Consider the following 16,670-nt stretch of genomic DNA (forward strand, 5'->3'; position numbering starts at 1 on the left):
CCTGTTCACCTGCCCCCCCAAACTCCCTCCGCTCCCTCTCACTGGACATGTGCACGCTTCCTTGGGGTCCACGCAAATAACCAGAGGGAGATCATCCTCTCAACACCTTCACTCAACCCCACCATGGCCACATAACTTTCCAGAGGTTCTCAGGGTGTGGTGCATCTTCTGGGGAACCACAGCTCAAGCAATGACAGAAGGCAGCCCCGCCGGCCGGAAGACCACCAGCAAAAGCTTGACCCTGTCCAGGAACCTCCTAAGGAAACTCCTCTTGAGAAATGTCTGTTGCAATCAGTCACCATGCAGCCAACTCCCAGGGTGACAACCGTGACAGTCGGGAGAAGCTGCACTGCGCTCCCGGCCAGGAAAGGTAGATTGTCCCGCTGCCACGGGTGCGGCTACATGGAAATGCCACGTGCCACGGTGCGCTCCGCAGCTAACCGGTCCCACAAACACAAACCCTGCAAACCAGTGCAAGACCCAAGTGTGGGCCCGTCACTCTTAAGAGAGTGACGCATTGGGATGCCTGGGGGGCCCAGTATGTTAAAGCCTCTGCCTTTGGCTCAGGCCATGATCCCAGAGTCCTGGAATCGAGCCCCGTGTCAGGCTCTCTGCTCAGTGGGGAGCCTGCTTCCTCCTCTCTCTCCGTCTGCCTCTCTACTTGTGATCTCTGTCTATCAAATAAATAAAAATCTTTAAAAAAAAGAGAGAGAGAGAGATTCATTTAAAAAAAATTAGAAGCACAAATTGTAAAGGGCATCACAGTCGTACCATGATAAGGACTCATCGTGAAGGAGACCTGCCTGACCCGGGGTGAACATGTGTGCACATATGCTACCAACATGCCCTGTTACACACTAACACAGTCATTTACGAACGGGGCATCCCCAGAACCCTCTAAGGAGGCTCTGTAATTCTCCCCACCTGACTGGTGAGACCCAAGAATTTCGGTTACCTACCCCCGGTGACACAGCAGTTCACACACGAGCTCCGGGCCCTCCAGAGGGCCCCTCTGTGCCGACGGGTCTGCAGCTCCCCACTGGCCGGCCTGGAGGCTCTTCTGGACAGAGGCCAGAGTGTTCGCACCATGGCTCTGGGGTCCGTCTGGAACACTGAAGTAACCAATCCTGCTAACACTTGCTATGCCCTATGATGGGCCATTTCTCTTCTCCTTCCAACAGCCATAGGGATCTGCGATCAGGTCCTGCCTGTTTACTCCCCGCAGACCCGATGGCTCGGGCCAGTCTGGGAGCACATGCCCACGCCTGTACCCCAGGAAGGGACGCACGGCGAGCCCCAGGGAGGACTCGCGTCGGCGGCGGCCTGCACGGGCTTCCTGCCCACACCTCTCGGCTCGGTCCACCTCTTAAGTCCCCGCTCAACACTGGCCAGTAGCTGAGTGTGAGTGTGCACGTGTGTAACGCTCAGAAGCACACACCCACACCAAGTGACCCTCCATTTGTCGTTCTACCAAGTGCCTATTTCCAAGACAATGCTTGAGGCTATGAAAACACCCATGCGCTGCTGTTTCCCGAGGCCCTCCTCCCCCTGCGGAGGACAGGGACCTTGCTGGCCTTTCTGGCAACATACACTGGTGTTCCTCTGCCTTGAGATGCAAACCATGATAATTTTAGGAATAAAATCAGGGCTGGCTTTCTTTCATCGAGTTAATACAGACTGTGTCAACTCCGCATGCCCTTCTGAAAGGACTGTTGCTAATGCATCGGGTTCTGAATGTCCTCAGTTGGTGGTATGGGAAATAATTTTATATTTCCCAGCACATAAAGCAAACAAGATAGTTATCAGGAGCCGTTTGGTAAAGTATAATTATCTGAAGAGAGATCATTAAGGGTAACATTCAACAGGATAGAGATGAGAAGTAGAATAAACGATATTTTACCATTAACAGTTCTGCTCATTCATAAAAGCGGTATTGGACTGTAGCTATAACAGAAATAAAGAGCGGCAATTTTATTCAAATCCAAAATAACTTAATGATAAATATAAAATAAGTTCTCAGTATAAAAGCCAGAAACAGAACTTCCTCCCTCTTATTCACATAATTACATCTTTCAATGCAGATAAATATGTATTGATTCAGTGGGTACATACGTGTCAGCTGTTATATACCACAAATGCAACTTGCCAAGTCTTACATCTCTTTCCAAAAGGAAGGGAAATGTTCCCATTTGCTCACAAGCAGCATCACTGGAGAAGCTGCAAACATGCTCTCTTTAAAGGCAATCATGGATTGGTTTAAATTTTAACCTGATGGTAGGAATAAGGCCCATATGGCCTATGAGCACTGAAAGCCAGACCAATCTGGGGCTTTTGTGGCAGGAGAGAAGACATGAACAGCCATCGGGGAGGCACAGGGCTGCGACAGCAGCTAGAAGTTAGCCGGGCTAATGGGAGGGAGACTGGGACTGAGGCAAGGGTGAGGATTTATGTCAGGAAGAGGAAAACAGCATGAGCAAAGGTCCTGAAGCAACCAGAAAGATCACCAGTGCATCAGAAATTTAAGAAAGTCAGAGCTTGGAAAATGCCATGAGCTCTGTGGATGGTGCTGTTGTTCTCAAACATGTAAACACATAAAGAACCAGGTCTTAGGACTGAGATTATAAGACCGGTTTTGGAAATGTTAACAGCTGAGCAGGGCACAGAAACAGAGGTCTGAGTCGAGTGGCTGAAAGCACAGTGCAGGGGGCTGTGTGGTGCTTAACTGGAGGAGGGTGAGGTTACCCAGAAAGTAACCGAGGGTGGGCTACCCAAAGATCCCGAGGAGGGACAAGGCTGTGACATCGGAGAGAGGTGAGCCTGGAGCAGGCAGGCAGTGGTTCCAACCTGCTGCCTGGAGACAGGCAGACTGGGTCTGGGGACACATGGGGCCCTCATGACTTGCGGACAGAGGCTGGGGACAGGAGGCAGCTGTGGGCAGTTACCAGGCAGAGGCAGCTCAGGGTGCGTCAAACTCAGGGAAGACTTGGGAAAGGGGCTCAGGTCCCCTTTCATGTCACAGGCTCTGTTTTAGAAAGGAAAGCTGGTTTCCCTCTAACGAATGTGCCAAAGCCCTGGTATTTCGCTTCTGAAAGCTTTCTCCTCCAAGGTTTTGTGTAAACAATGCTGAACGTGAACTACTTATTGTCTGTGGAAGATGTTATAATTTCTGACAGGAGTGACTGACAGTTACGTCATACTTCATAAGCAGATTATGTTCCTAAACACTAGCTCAATGAACAAAAACATTCTAACACAGACTTTGGGTGCATTTCTGTGGCTGTATTTTTACTTAACACTAATTCATAAAATAGACAACAATTCTATCTGCCTGCTAAGAGCATTCATTCCCGATGGAATTTAATTCTTACGATGACTTGTCATTTGAACTACTTTTGGTTAAAATATAAGTAATTACGGTCACTTCCTAATGAACTAATTCTTCAATGCAGTTGCTGACCCGCAGGTTCCAGAGGGTGGTCTGTCTTCCCAAGCCAGAGTCTAACTCAAGTTCAGGAAAAACAAACAATGGGTGTCGATGAGCATAGTAGTATCTGCACACTGAGCCTGAGCCCGTCCTGTGATTGCAACAGTAACCGTCCAACTCAGTGCTGTAATTGAATGGTGTTCCTTCAAATTTCAAGCGAGTTCGGTGCCTGTCGAAACCGAGGAGAGTCAGCGTCAAGTGCCAACGTGGCAAAGTCACAATTACTCCGTCACGATGACAAATACGGCCCTTGCCGATCCCCAGACGATCCCCAAACGCTCTCCTAGGCTCCCAGAATGGAACTGAGAGAGCCCAGCTGCTCTGGAGCCTGTGAAGGGAGGGGCGGGTCACAGCCCTGGGGCACCAGGGAGGAGCTACAATAGGCTCCACCTGCCCTCATCACATCCCATGGTATCTTCCATGCCCACCCTCCAAATCCACACATTTGTTTTTCTAAATCTTAATTCTTTGCTTAATTAAACATAACTAGTGAATAGGGACATTGATGAGATCTAAAACTGCAGACCTTTCAGAAAACACAACTATCTCACCTGATCATTTAGTTGAAAATTCACACTATCATGGCATCCCCAGCACTTCCCTGACACCATAGACAACGTGAGAGGGAAACCGGTTTGGTCTGGCGGCAGCTTGAGAAGCAGCATAGTGGGGAGGCGGAAGGCTTCAGGGGCACGGGGTCAGGCCTGGAGGGGTCTGGGCACAGAAACAGACGAGGAAAAACCTGCCTCTGTGTTGGCATGCGCTGGGCAGAAGTGACATCTAGTTTTAACTGAAAATAATCTGAGTCTTCTATCCAGAACTACACCCCGGACAGTGGGGTGACCGGAGGGATGACAACCAGAAGCCCACACCAGTTTAAACTGCAAACACATTTTTCCACGAAATTCTCATGCATTTTTCCTCCAAAAGCATTAGCCTTCCTTATTTCATCTCCTTAAAATACCTGCAGATTCTATTTAAATAGCGAGTATTGGACTCAGAGATTCAGAACCACCTCTGGAACCCAAACCACACATTCTGCAGGAGATGCGGGAGGGAGGGAACACCACTTGCCTTGCACTCCTCCTTCCCATAAACACCTGGGGCAGCGTCCTGCCCCCACCCAACCCTGCCCAGAATCCTAGCCCCTCCCCTTCCAGAGGCTGCCCTGGGGACAGTAAGCTTCACAGATCCTGTGGCAAACATGCCCAGGCCAGAGTTCAGGAAACTGGGAGGTGAGTTTATCCTTCCTCACCGGACCACCCAGACTCTCCCCCTCCTTCCCCTTAAAAAAGGAGCCTGGCATCTTTGGACGGACCTGGTTTCCTGGCTGGGATATTCTGACATCCGTCCCTATGCCAGCCTCTCGCAAAGCTGAACTACATTAAAGCTGACCCAAGAAGCTGTAGCTGTATTTCCATAGCGATACAGACATGCTGCTCTCGAAGGCTGTTGTCCCACATCTGTTGTTCGGGAAATAAGGCGGTTCAACACTGGATATTTTACATAAATAAGCATAGCTCTGACTTGGATCTCGTGAAAGTGTTCACGAGCAGACCTACCTCCTGGTAAAACCAGATGATTCCCTGTTTTAAACTACATGAATCATGCTCATGTGTCACAGACCTCACCAGAGATTCCACAGCTGCAAAGATAAGTCGGCAAGGACAAGAAATATGGAGCGAAAGCATAAAGCAAAGAGACAGCCTTCCTCTGGGGCGTGGGCTTAACCGACCTCACACGGTCTGGTCAGCCACTCCATCCCTAATGCACATTTCAGTGACTTGACCTGTTGTCACCCTGCCATCGGCAAGCTCGGACCGAGAACAGCAAACGGCCATGGCTCTTGCCTGCAGCCCCTCCAACCAGGTGGTGTCATTTAGAAACTGAGAACGTGTGGCCCATAGTCATCAAGGGCAGCAGTACGAGACCAAGTGTGAGACCCTGAGAGTGGAGAACCTGCCTTGCACTGACCTGACCCTGCCCCCATGAATGGACCTTAGCAGGGGACATGGGGACACGTTAGCAGGGGACATGGGGAAGTAGGGGCTCAGGTTCGCACACTGGCTAAAGCTAGGAAGAGGGGACCATGCAGAACGGCCACGGGGAGGCTTAGAAAGAAGGCTCCACACCTGAAGGAGACGTCCACATTTGGCCAGATTCCCACGCTCCACGCAAGCAGTCCTTACAAAGACTATATTGCATTTTTGCCTTCAGAAAACACCTTTGTGAGTAGAAATATAATGGGACTAACACAAGGTTCTTTTCTGTCATTGCTTTCCTGGTTAGAAAAACTGATTCCTTCCTTAGCTGAAGTAACTGAAGAACTGTGCAAATACACTGATATTATGCGAAGTCAGTGAAACAAAAATTAGTACTTCTGCGTGGTGGTCTGGACACGAACCACTCCATTCCCAATAGTGGCCGTCCAGCTCTGAGGCTTTTAAACCTGAGTGTCCATGCTCAGTGTGTCCGTGTTCTGCTCTGAGTGTCTGTGTTTGGACAGACCGCACACCAACCCCACGCTTCCACTCAGCTTAAATAAGAATCTGAACCCTGGCATTTGTTGTCCTTTAGCTGAGCACTGACACAGCCTATTTGCATACAAAGTTACTGCTCCTGCCTTGCTACCCTCTACCTTATTGTCCCAACACCCGGCCCCGGGGACTGACAAAAGCTCACTTGCAGGTCCAGTTCACGCTGGCTATATCCTGTAACCGAGGCTCTTCTGACAAAGCGCAGCCTGTGCAAACTGGTGGACAGAACCCCCCTCCACTAGCGCACCCCACGTCTAGGGCCGTAAAGGAACCAACACGTGGCACACTGGAGGGTACCAACCAGAGGACCTCCACTTAAAGGATGTCCTTAAGACCCCAAGTCACTGCCAATACCTACTCCCCTGCGAGAATGATGCCCTGTGTGTGGGGGGGACAACCTGCAATTCCACCAAGACAAGGACATGGTTCTCAGCAGATGGTGCCAGAATCCCTCCAGGAAAATGTACAATTCTGACCAGGGAATCGTTTCAAAATTCAAAGCGGTAACAAAGCGGAAAGCCTATCGCCCCTGAGCGTCCCTGTTTTCTTCAGCAGGTTACTACCAGCACATCTTGGAGGCTGAATTCCTATCCACAATGGCTGGACAACTATTCGTATCACAAAGTACTGCAACAAATAAACAGAATGTTACCTGGGCCTGAATTCTAAACTTTGGTGATAATACCCCAGAAATGCATGCCATGATGGAAAAGGGACCTATCTCTACACACATCTATATCTACACACATCTATAACTAAAAAATTCAGTTACCGCTCCTACCCTAGTTTAGAAGGATTATGACCAGCACGAGTCTATGCAAGCCCTCCACCTCTCCTCAGTCAAGACGTTTCTGTTACCCTGAGAAGTAAGGTGAGTATATCCCAGCTTTTCATGGGCATTCACAGGACAAGGGGGACTATGGGGACAAATCCCAGGGAAGCCTCGGCACCTGCAGGGCCCTCTTCAGCCAGTCTTGCAGTCCAGAGCCTCCAGAGGCCAGGATCATCAGCTGCTGCCACAGACTGTTTCGAGAACACTCCCTTATGTGTGGGCGGCAACTTGAAGGCTTCCAAGAACTTTTCGTTTTTGTTTGAGCCAACAGTTCTGTTTCCTGTCAATCACTAGTTTAGCTATTCCAAAATAAGAATGGATCACCTTACACCAGTTAGAATGGCCAAAATTAACAAAACAGGAAACAACATGTGTTGGAGAGGATGTGGAGAAAGGGGAACCCTCTTACACTGTTGGTGGGAATGCAAGTTGGTGCAGCCTCTTTGGACAGCAGTGTGGAGATTCCTCAAGAAATTAAAAATAGAGCTTCCCTATGACCCCGCAATTGCACTCCTGGGTATTTACCCCAAAGACACAGATGTCGTGAAAAGAAGGTCCATCTGTACCCCAATGTTTATATCAGCAATGGCCACAGTCGCCAAACTATGGAAAGAACCAAGATGCCCTTCAACGGATGAATGGATAAGGAAGATGTGGTCCATATACACTATGGAGTATTATGCCTCCATCAGAAATGAAGAATACCCAACTTTTGTAGCTACATGGATGGGACTGGAAGAGATTATGCTGAGTGAAATAAGTCAAGCAGAGAGAGTCAATTATCATATGGTTTCACTTATTTGTGGAGCATAACCAATAGCATGGAGGACAAGGGGCGTTAGAGAGGAGTAGGGAATTTGGGTAAATGGGAAGGGGAGATGAACCATGAGAGACTATGGACTCTGAAAAACAATCTGAGGGGTTTGAAGTGGCGGGGGGGGGGGGGTGGGGGGTGGGTGGGAGGGTGGGGTACCAGGTGGTGGGTATTATAGAGGGCACGGCTTGCATGGAGCATTGGGTGTGGTGAAAAAATAATGAATAATGTTTTTCTGAAAATAAATAAATTAAAAAAAAAAAAAGAATGGGGAATGGGAGTTGTTTGGGGCAGAGACTGGAATGTGCCAAAAGAGCATCAGTTGTAGCTATTCCTCAGAGTTGTCCCCAATCCCAGAAAACTCAGCGGGAGCCGCGCCCCAGCACGAGGGAGAGACAAAGGGGTCTTGGGGAGGCCCCCAGACCTGGCCCTGTCCAGGGTGGGGGGGCGGCTCGCCTCCGAAACTCTCTCTCCGACCCAGAAGCCACTCACACGAAGGAATACGGGCCAACCCCAAATGCCAATTCTGGAAAACCCCAATTCCCGCGGACCACAAAGCCCCTGTGCTTCCCTCCAGCCGCTCAGGACATTAAACAGCAAACCCACGGTTTCCATTCGGTATATTGGGTTTCGGGTAGAGGGGGAGGTCCGGAGGTGTGCGCACACTGTAGCCAAGGTGCCAGCGCCCACCCACCGCACAGGCTGTCCGGGCTGACAGGGAAGGAGGTTGGGGTGCGGAGAGCGGAGGGGGCTCGGGGGCACGCAGAGGGGAAAGGGCGTAGGGAGCAGCCGAGGGGCCGCGCCGAGGGGAGGGGGCGCGCCGAGGGGCAGGGGTGTGGGAAGCGGCGGTGGGAGGCGGCGAGGAGAGTGAGACGCCGGCCGCCAGAGAAGAGGGGGCGCGGAGGAGCCGCACTCACCGGCGCGGGCTCCTGGAGGCAGCCGGAGCGCCCGCTGGGGACGGCGGGGGGCGGCGGGAGGCGGCGGTCAGTCGGCGCTCATGGCCCAGAGGCTGGGCCCGCGCTCCGGGCCGGGCAAAACCCGCACCAGCGTCCGAGGACCCCGCGGGCGCCAGCTCCGCGCCTGGATCCTGCTCGTGTCCGGGCTCGGCGGGAAGGGGGAGGGGACGGTCCGCCCTCCGCCCGTGAGCCCCACCCACGATGACCCGCCCCCGGGAGGAGGGGCGCGCGGAGCTCCAGGGGCGGGGGGCGAGCGCAGGGCTTAGTTCACCCACGCGGAGAACGAGCGCGCGCGGGCCGGGTGGGGCCCTGGGCGCTAGTGGTGGGGTGGAGCGCACCACCCTGGGGTGGGGGGTCCCAGAGCACTGAGGCCAGGAGGAGGCAGTGGGCTCTCCGGTTGGGCGGCCGGGGGCGCGTGGATGCGGGGCTCTCTCGGGCACAGTAGAGCGGCCCACCGCGGGCTTGGCCACCCCCTCCTCGCCCCTTCCCTGGGCTGTCTGATTGAGGGCTCCCCTCAGCCCTCCCTGCCTTTGCGTGGACACGGTCGCTCTGCCTGTCGGATCCTTGGAGACCGACACACCTCCTGCCCCATCGCAAGTCACAGGGCAGCTGATGCGGGACCCTCAGGATTGCCCCGCAAGGGAAAGCAAGCGGAAGCCTCGGCTTTTTTCCCCCACGCAGTCCCCGCAAAGCATGGTGCCTCTGGCGCCCCAACCTTCGGGGACCCGTGGCTCCCGGACCAGCCTCGCGCCCCTACCTGACCTCCTCGCCCAGCGGCAGGAAGACGAAGACAGGCACCAGCCCCCACGGTTCCGCGGCTCGCGCGGAAATTGCTGTCCAGATGGTAACCCCCGCGTTGTAGACTCAGACCATCCTAATTTAAATGCAGATGTCATTTAGCTTGGGATAAATTTCAGGAAAACGCACACGGGGCTCCCAACCGCAAAAGCAGTGGGCATGTGCTGTCCGCCCTTTGTAAGCCTCATGTCCCCCCGGCTGCCCGGCACTGTGAGCATGAGCTCGCACACATGGGGCTGCTTATCAGGGAGCCGGTGTCCAAAGGGAGCCAAGGCCGGAAAAGCCCAATGCTGAGATCCCTAGACTACGTATTGAACAAACCCTGAAGACGCGACCTGCCAGACTCCAGCGGTCGCACTGGGGTGTGACTGGCCGGTCATCGTGCGAGCGTAACTGTGCGGATTTGATGCCCTTCTGTGTCTCAGGACGGTCACATCACGGTCACTGCCCTCACAGCAGCCCAGCACTCCAGGTCTGTAAAGCCCGGTCTCTACTCTCCTACCAGCTCCCCAGTGCTGGTAACTATGCCCCCACCGTGGGGTTCCGTAACTCCCTGGGTCTTACTCCTGCTGTCACTGAGAATTCGTAGGTCTGACCACCATCTCCCCATCTCCCCCACCCTCCCAGGCCCACTCTCCTTTCCTTCGTTTTAAATTCCTCGTGTAAGTGAGACTGGGCAGGACTTCTCCACCTCTGACTGTTTCCCAGCATCCTGACGTCCAGGCCCATCCACGTTGCTGGAAGTCACAGGCTTTCCTTCCTTCTCGTGGCTGAATAGTATTTCATCCTACACATATATTCACGTATGTATGCACAGGCACGCATCTACGTACTGTCATGGGCATCACACACACACGCACAAACACACAGCTTTAGCGGTTCAGCCATCTTGGCTGCCGGTGAGGGATCCTGGCTACTGTGAGGAATGGTGCCCGGGACACGTGGGTGCAGATAGCTTTTCGATATCCTGTCTGTGTTTCCTTTGGAAGTACACCCAGCAGTCGGACTGCTGGATACTGATAATTCAATTTTTAGACTTTTGAGGAGCTTTCACAGTTTTCCGTGGCAGCTGCACCAGTTTACAGCCTGTTTTGACGGTAAGCAGGCCTGGGCTTCTAACCCAGAGGCACGCAAGGAGTCAGACTCTCCAGATCTCTCTCACTCTGTCACTCCATCCGTCCTGGACAGAATCTGTCGGGTCTTCAAACACTCAGGGGGTTCCTAGCATGTAAGCTCTGGAAATACAAGGATTTGTCTTGTCTTCTTATCCCCGGCACAATTTGCTCCACACAGGTATGTTTCTTGGGTAAGTTTGTGAGGAACATTGTCCTACTTTCTGTTTGTAGCAAGACCCAGAACCAGGAAGGGCGGTGCGAGGGAGGTTAGTGCCGCAGCTGGGCTGTAAGAGCCCGTCCCATTGCAGGTCTCCCGGCGGCCCGTCCCCTTCTCATCAGGGACTCCGTAGTCCTCAGTCGCACTGACAATTCCCTCAACCCCCTTGCGCCTAACCAAACTCTTAAAAAGTGTTTCCTCCACTGGACATCAGGTCAGCTGGCCCCAAGCCCCCAGACCCTATCAGCTCCACCTGACCTCACCCGGCCACAGCCAACCAGGTGCCGGTCTTCACCTCTGTGCTGCTGTGCTCCGCCAGCACCACAGCTCCCCTGGTGGCCCGGAGGGCCAGATGCACAACCATACACAGGACACCAGATTTCCACCTCTGGGGTGGTTCCGTTTCTCCGTGGCCTCCATTTGGTCCCTCCAGTCCTCGCAGCTGCTATCATGGAGTCCAGTCTTTACTCCCCCAGATGACTGGGACTCCTTCTTGGCTCTGCAGGGAGGCTCACCCCAGAGCTTCCCCTTCTCTCTGGCATCTCCAGGCAGCAAGTTCTGGTGCCACAGGTTCTCCTCCACATTCAAGATGTTTGTTGTTTTCTATCCACCTTTTTACAGGGGCTCATTTTCAGGGAGGTGGTCAAGTATAGGTTTCTCCATCATAGCTACCAGCAGCAAAATCTTGTGTGGTCTTATAACTGTGTTTGCTACAAAAGAGATATGTTTGTATACATCATTTCTTGGTATTGTTTAAACTGTGAAAATTCACTGAACAGTAAAATAAAAAACCTTATTAATTATTTTAGAAAAAGAACATCATTTATGATCATCTGTGGTATTCCTAGTTTTATAAAACTGATACTATTTGAATCACATCTGAAACTCATGCATTATTGTTGAAATTGGTTGCTATTTATATAGTAAGGACTTGAAGTGAATACTACTTTTGAAATTCTTTTGGAAATATGATGTTGCCACATTATAAAGAATGGTGGGAGGTAATCCACAGTAACAGGCTACTCAGAACAGAAAAAGGGAAAGAAGAGGGTTATCATAGGGAAATCTCTCCGAGGGACGGCTGGGCTGTCATGGCACGGAGCTCAAAGGACTTAGCAACCGGCCAGTGCTACAGGAGTGAATGCCTAAAACTGTGTGTGAATGTGTGTATCTTTTTACCACTTTTGATTTGCAGTATATTTTCAATAATTCACAAATTTCAGCCACTCTCGATTGCTGACATTGTCCTGATGCTTTAGTAGACCCCAGGAATATGATTCATACAGGAACCATGTCCTCAGGGAGCTCAGGGTCCATGGGCTCATTTGTAGCATTACTATCTTACTTACTAGATGGTTTGCAGACATTTTATGACCCACATAATAAGAATGGAATGTCCACACATTAGTTTCCTCACACACGTGTAAAATATTTCTGAGAAAGAATAAATGAACCCATAGTGGATTATATCACTATATCCTTACCCGAGTAAGATATTTGGAGATTATATTAAAAATATCTGGTAGGCACTGTAATCTTCAAATATGCGCTTCTGTTTTTAGAATTGTCTACAAATAGAAATAAACCATGAATACATTAAGGCTTGACTCATAGCCAAGTACTCAGACCTTACTTCAGTTATGTAAGCGTGCAGCGGCCGAGGAGAGAACTAGGTTCTGCAATACAGACAGAGATACTTAGATTTTCAGGCTTAAGTAAGACAAGTATAAGAATTTGAGCAATGGTATATGGCTTTCCTCAACTTGTGCTGTAATAATAAAATCAAAAGGTTATCTTCTCACTTGATACTTTCATTTTCTCAATTAGTACATTCGAAATGTGTGAAGTATATGAATTTTGAGAACTCTGAGTTTCGGGGTTTATTTATTTAGTTTCGGATTTATTTACTTGTTCTTACAGAAAATTGCTTGTAATTGACAGATTATCCTTTATAAGAAAACACTTTCATAAAAGGCCCAGCTGTAGCCAAGGCATACAGGTTCCTTTGTTTCATGATTTAATCAGGTGACCATTCGTTTATCTCATTCATTCATTATTGATTTAAAAATACGGGCTGCCCTTGTGTCATGTATAAGACTCTGTGTTCCCTGCGGGGGAGGATGGGAAGGACAAGTCCCTGCTTTTCAGCCAAATGCACCAGTAGGGGGATCTGAGGGACTTGGCGCCCATCAGGAAACCAATATGAAGGCTTGGTACCAAGCCCCAAGCCCCTCCCAGCCCCCAAGCCCCCCAACAGTCAGCTCCTCCCCTGAGCCCCTATCCCCCCAAGCTCCCTGCCCCCCATCCCCCTCTTCCTGGCCCCTTGCTGGGGTCCCAGGGTTTCTGGTTCACCAAGGTGACCCAGCAAGCACATGGGATGGGACCAGCATCCCACGGCACCCCCTTACCTTCTGGACCCTCGTCTTTCCTGCCCTCCTGCTCACTGACTTGGGAAGGTCTTAGGGGTCTCACCTTGTATGTGTAGACAAGTAGGGGGCCCGTCTTTACCATCACCCACTGACCCCTCCCACAAAAGATCTCCATTTCTCCCCTATTCTGCTTGAAAGATAAGATCCCCCCAGACTGGTCCTTTACAACCATTCTCAGGTCTTACAACCTCCTCCCGGGTCACACCTGTGCAGCAAAGCCGCAGATGCTGGACCCAGCTGCCCACCCACTGCACACCTGTCCCCAAACACTTGAGTGCAGAGGAGATCACAGACCCGCTCTCCGATTCCACCCTTGCCTCCATCTCGCCCAGGCCCTCAAACCCTCCCATGCTCAGCCACCTGTGCCGGTGCCTGATGCCCCCCGTTCTAAAACAGCTTCCCTGCCCTCCCTGCCTGCCCCCCTGCCCTCTCCACACCTCCTTTGCCCTCCCCTTCCATTTCCTCCCTGTCTCCCTGACCTGTCGCCTCTTCCCTGTCCTCCCCTCCCATGCCCTTTCTTCCCCACTTTCTTCCCTCCCTCCCCTCTCCCCCCTCCTTCTCCTCCCCACTCCCCAGTCCTCCCCCTCCAACCTTTCCCCCAACCTTTCCCTCTGCTCCCATTCTCTCTGCTCTCATTTTGCTTCCAGACTCGAAGAGAAACCAGAGGTGAGCACGCAGCGGGCAGGCCAGCCTCACTTGTCTTTCTTCTCCCTGCAATCATATCTACCCTGTTCCTGCTTCTCCGTAGATGCTCTCTGCTTCTCCTCTCTCCAGCAGACATCGGGATGTCCACTTGCATGGGACATAAGCCCTTGTTGTGCTATGGAACCTGTCACTTTGCCTTTCCCTGCAAGTCTGTATTCTCTCTCCTGCTCTGTGCACTCCACCAGAATGTTCTCACTCAATTATGAGTTGTCCTGCACTGAGAAGAGTAAACTCTCCCCTCGTCCTCCTCCTCCAGGACCAGCCCCGTGCCTTCAGACCTCTGCAGGCAGGCTGCACCCTCATGTGCCCCTCACCCTCCAGACCCTCTGGGGCGGCATCTGCTTTGGGGCGGGGGGAGAGTTCCGATGACCACACACCCAGCCACCACAACCGGGTCCGCGTGTATGAGGTCAGCCTTCAGTGACTGTCAGATCTGAGCATTAATTAGCCAAATAGGACAAGGTCCTTTGTGACTACCTGGAGGCCTAGTTGCAAGTGGAGACTTGAAGACCTAAAACCACCATTACTATTCCTGGGAAGTACAAGCAGGGCCCCAGAGATCCCTCAGGAGGAATCTAGACAATGTAAAAACTCATTTTCAGATCTGCAGACCCTAAGCAGAGTCTGTGGGATCTCCCTGTTCCCTTTTGAAGCTAACAGCAGGGTCTCCGAGTCCTTGGAAAGCAGAGTCAGGAAAGTGTGACTCACGTGGGATAGCTCTAGTGTGGGCTTCACTGACCCAATCACCCCGAACATTCAACACCCACTGGAGTCCCGGCGTGAGGCCACAGAAAGCAGAGCCGCCACTTTTTGACTCCGCCAGCTGCACGATGGAAACAGTTGTGGGCACACATTCATCAAGGCCTCATTCATAACAGAAAGCAATATCTTTGTGCGTGAAAAGATTAATTACCTAAAATACCTAAAACGTAGCCCATGAGCCCTGCTTCTGCAGCTGTTACGAAGACCGAGGTGGGTCTTCGTGATGCACTTTATGAAAGGCAGGAGTTAAGGCCGTTTCTGTGAAAATGTGTATGTCTAAAGGCAGTGTGTTGGGGACAAGAGTTCGCACGTCTTCCCAACTCCGGAGGGTAAGGCTTGTCAGGTTGGTAGAGTGAAATTGGCTGTGGTCAGGGGTTTACACCTGTGAAACTGGCAATTTTTTTTAAAAGGACTCAATTTAACAGTGTTCATTTGATATACACGTATGTGCATTTAAGTCCTGTACCCGTAAACATGCAAACAGTAGATGCGTTAGAAGTGGATGTGACAATGTGACTATTTTATTTCCTTGATAAAGTTCATATTTTTTACTTCCTAAAGAAGAAAACAATGTCCGCATTATCACCACAGTCCCGTGTTCTCCATACCATACAGCGTACACACAGCGTTTGCCGCATACCATGAGACCAAGACTACAGGGAAATAAATTTGTTCTTTTGAGAAATTCACACAGTGATTCACGTGCAGTGGAACTACAGATTCCCAAAACTAGTATACTTTGCGTAGTTATCTCCCCAGGGACCACTACTCACAATTCCTCATGAAGTTTTATGTAAAATGCCAATTTTTTATTTTTTATTTCAAAGAATCTACTTTCCTTTAACTTCCGTAACATATCATTATTTTATCCGTCCGTATAACATGTGTAATACATGTGTAGTTTGTGTGTGTGTGTGTGTGTAGTAGATGGGAAATTGTGATTTCTAACAGACAAGGCATGTTTCTGCATAGAGAGCGTCTGACCTCGAGAGGCGTTTGGGGGCACGTGGAGAACCGCCAGGTGACCTCCAGGAGCACTGATGCCCGGGACTACTCTCGAGACTATGAGGGACTGCGTTGGTCACGACGGGGTTACCTTCTCCAGGCCCCAGAACTAGGTAGGCTCCCCACCACCCGAGGGAACTTGAATGTTCTTCTGCTTCCCTTCCTGATGATACCTTCTGACCCTGGTGTATTTCCTTTTAACACCCCCCCCCCATTCCCCTGGTGTAGATGGAGGGAAACACAGGACGACGGACTGTCTTTCTGAGCTAGACCTGGGCAAGCAGCTTGTGTCTCTGGGTGTTGGTGGACTTGGAGGCATGGCTGTTCTTACAGGCCTGGGGGCAGGGTCTCAAGGCGGCTTGTTTCACAGCCCCATATGCTTCTCTTGCATTTGCCTCCTGTGGCACTGATCTGATAGTGGCCTGACCCCGGGGGAAAATCCCGAGTGTGTGGCTGTAGGTGACGACCGCTCTTGTCCTGTGGGCAGACGTCGCCCAAACTACACGGGAAGGAAAAGGAAGGTCTTTTATTTGAAAAGTAGGTAAATGTGAAACGTCCAGTCCATTTGCTCTGTAAACTGAGAACAGAAAGTATGGGGTAAACTGAGGCAGGCTTTGAGAAGCAAAGTCCCACTGTTACAGCCTCTCCCCCCACAGACATTTGGGAACACTGTGTGTTAAGAACAATTTTGTGTTAGTGTAACTACACACACACACACCCAGGCACACGTGTGCACATGCGCACAGACATGTCTCTGTCTTCCCATCTGGACTTCAGACTTGAGGAGCACAGGGGCTCTGTCCAGGGTGGCCCCAGTGCTTGGGGACCGTCACTTCAGAGGGCCGGCACTGAGATGAGCCCGGCCGTTGACGGTCGCTGATCCTGGGTCTTTCCCAGCGTCTGCCACGGGCCCGAGGCTCTGTGCTGGGCCCTGAGAGAGACGGGCCCTCCCAAAGGTCTATGACCCCAAAGGACCCATCTTCCCAAAGGCCTATGACCTCACAGACAGGTCCTCC

The sequence above is a fragment of the Neovison vison genome, chromosome 1 (assembly GCF_020171115.1).
Source record: "Neovison vison isolate M4711 chromosome 1, ASM_NN_V1, whole genome shotgun sequence".
Lineage (NCBI taxonomy): Eukaryota > Metazoa > Chordata > Mammalia > Carnivora > Mustelidae > Neogale > Neogale vison.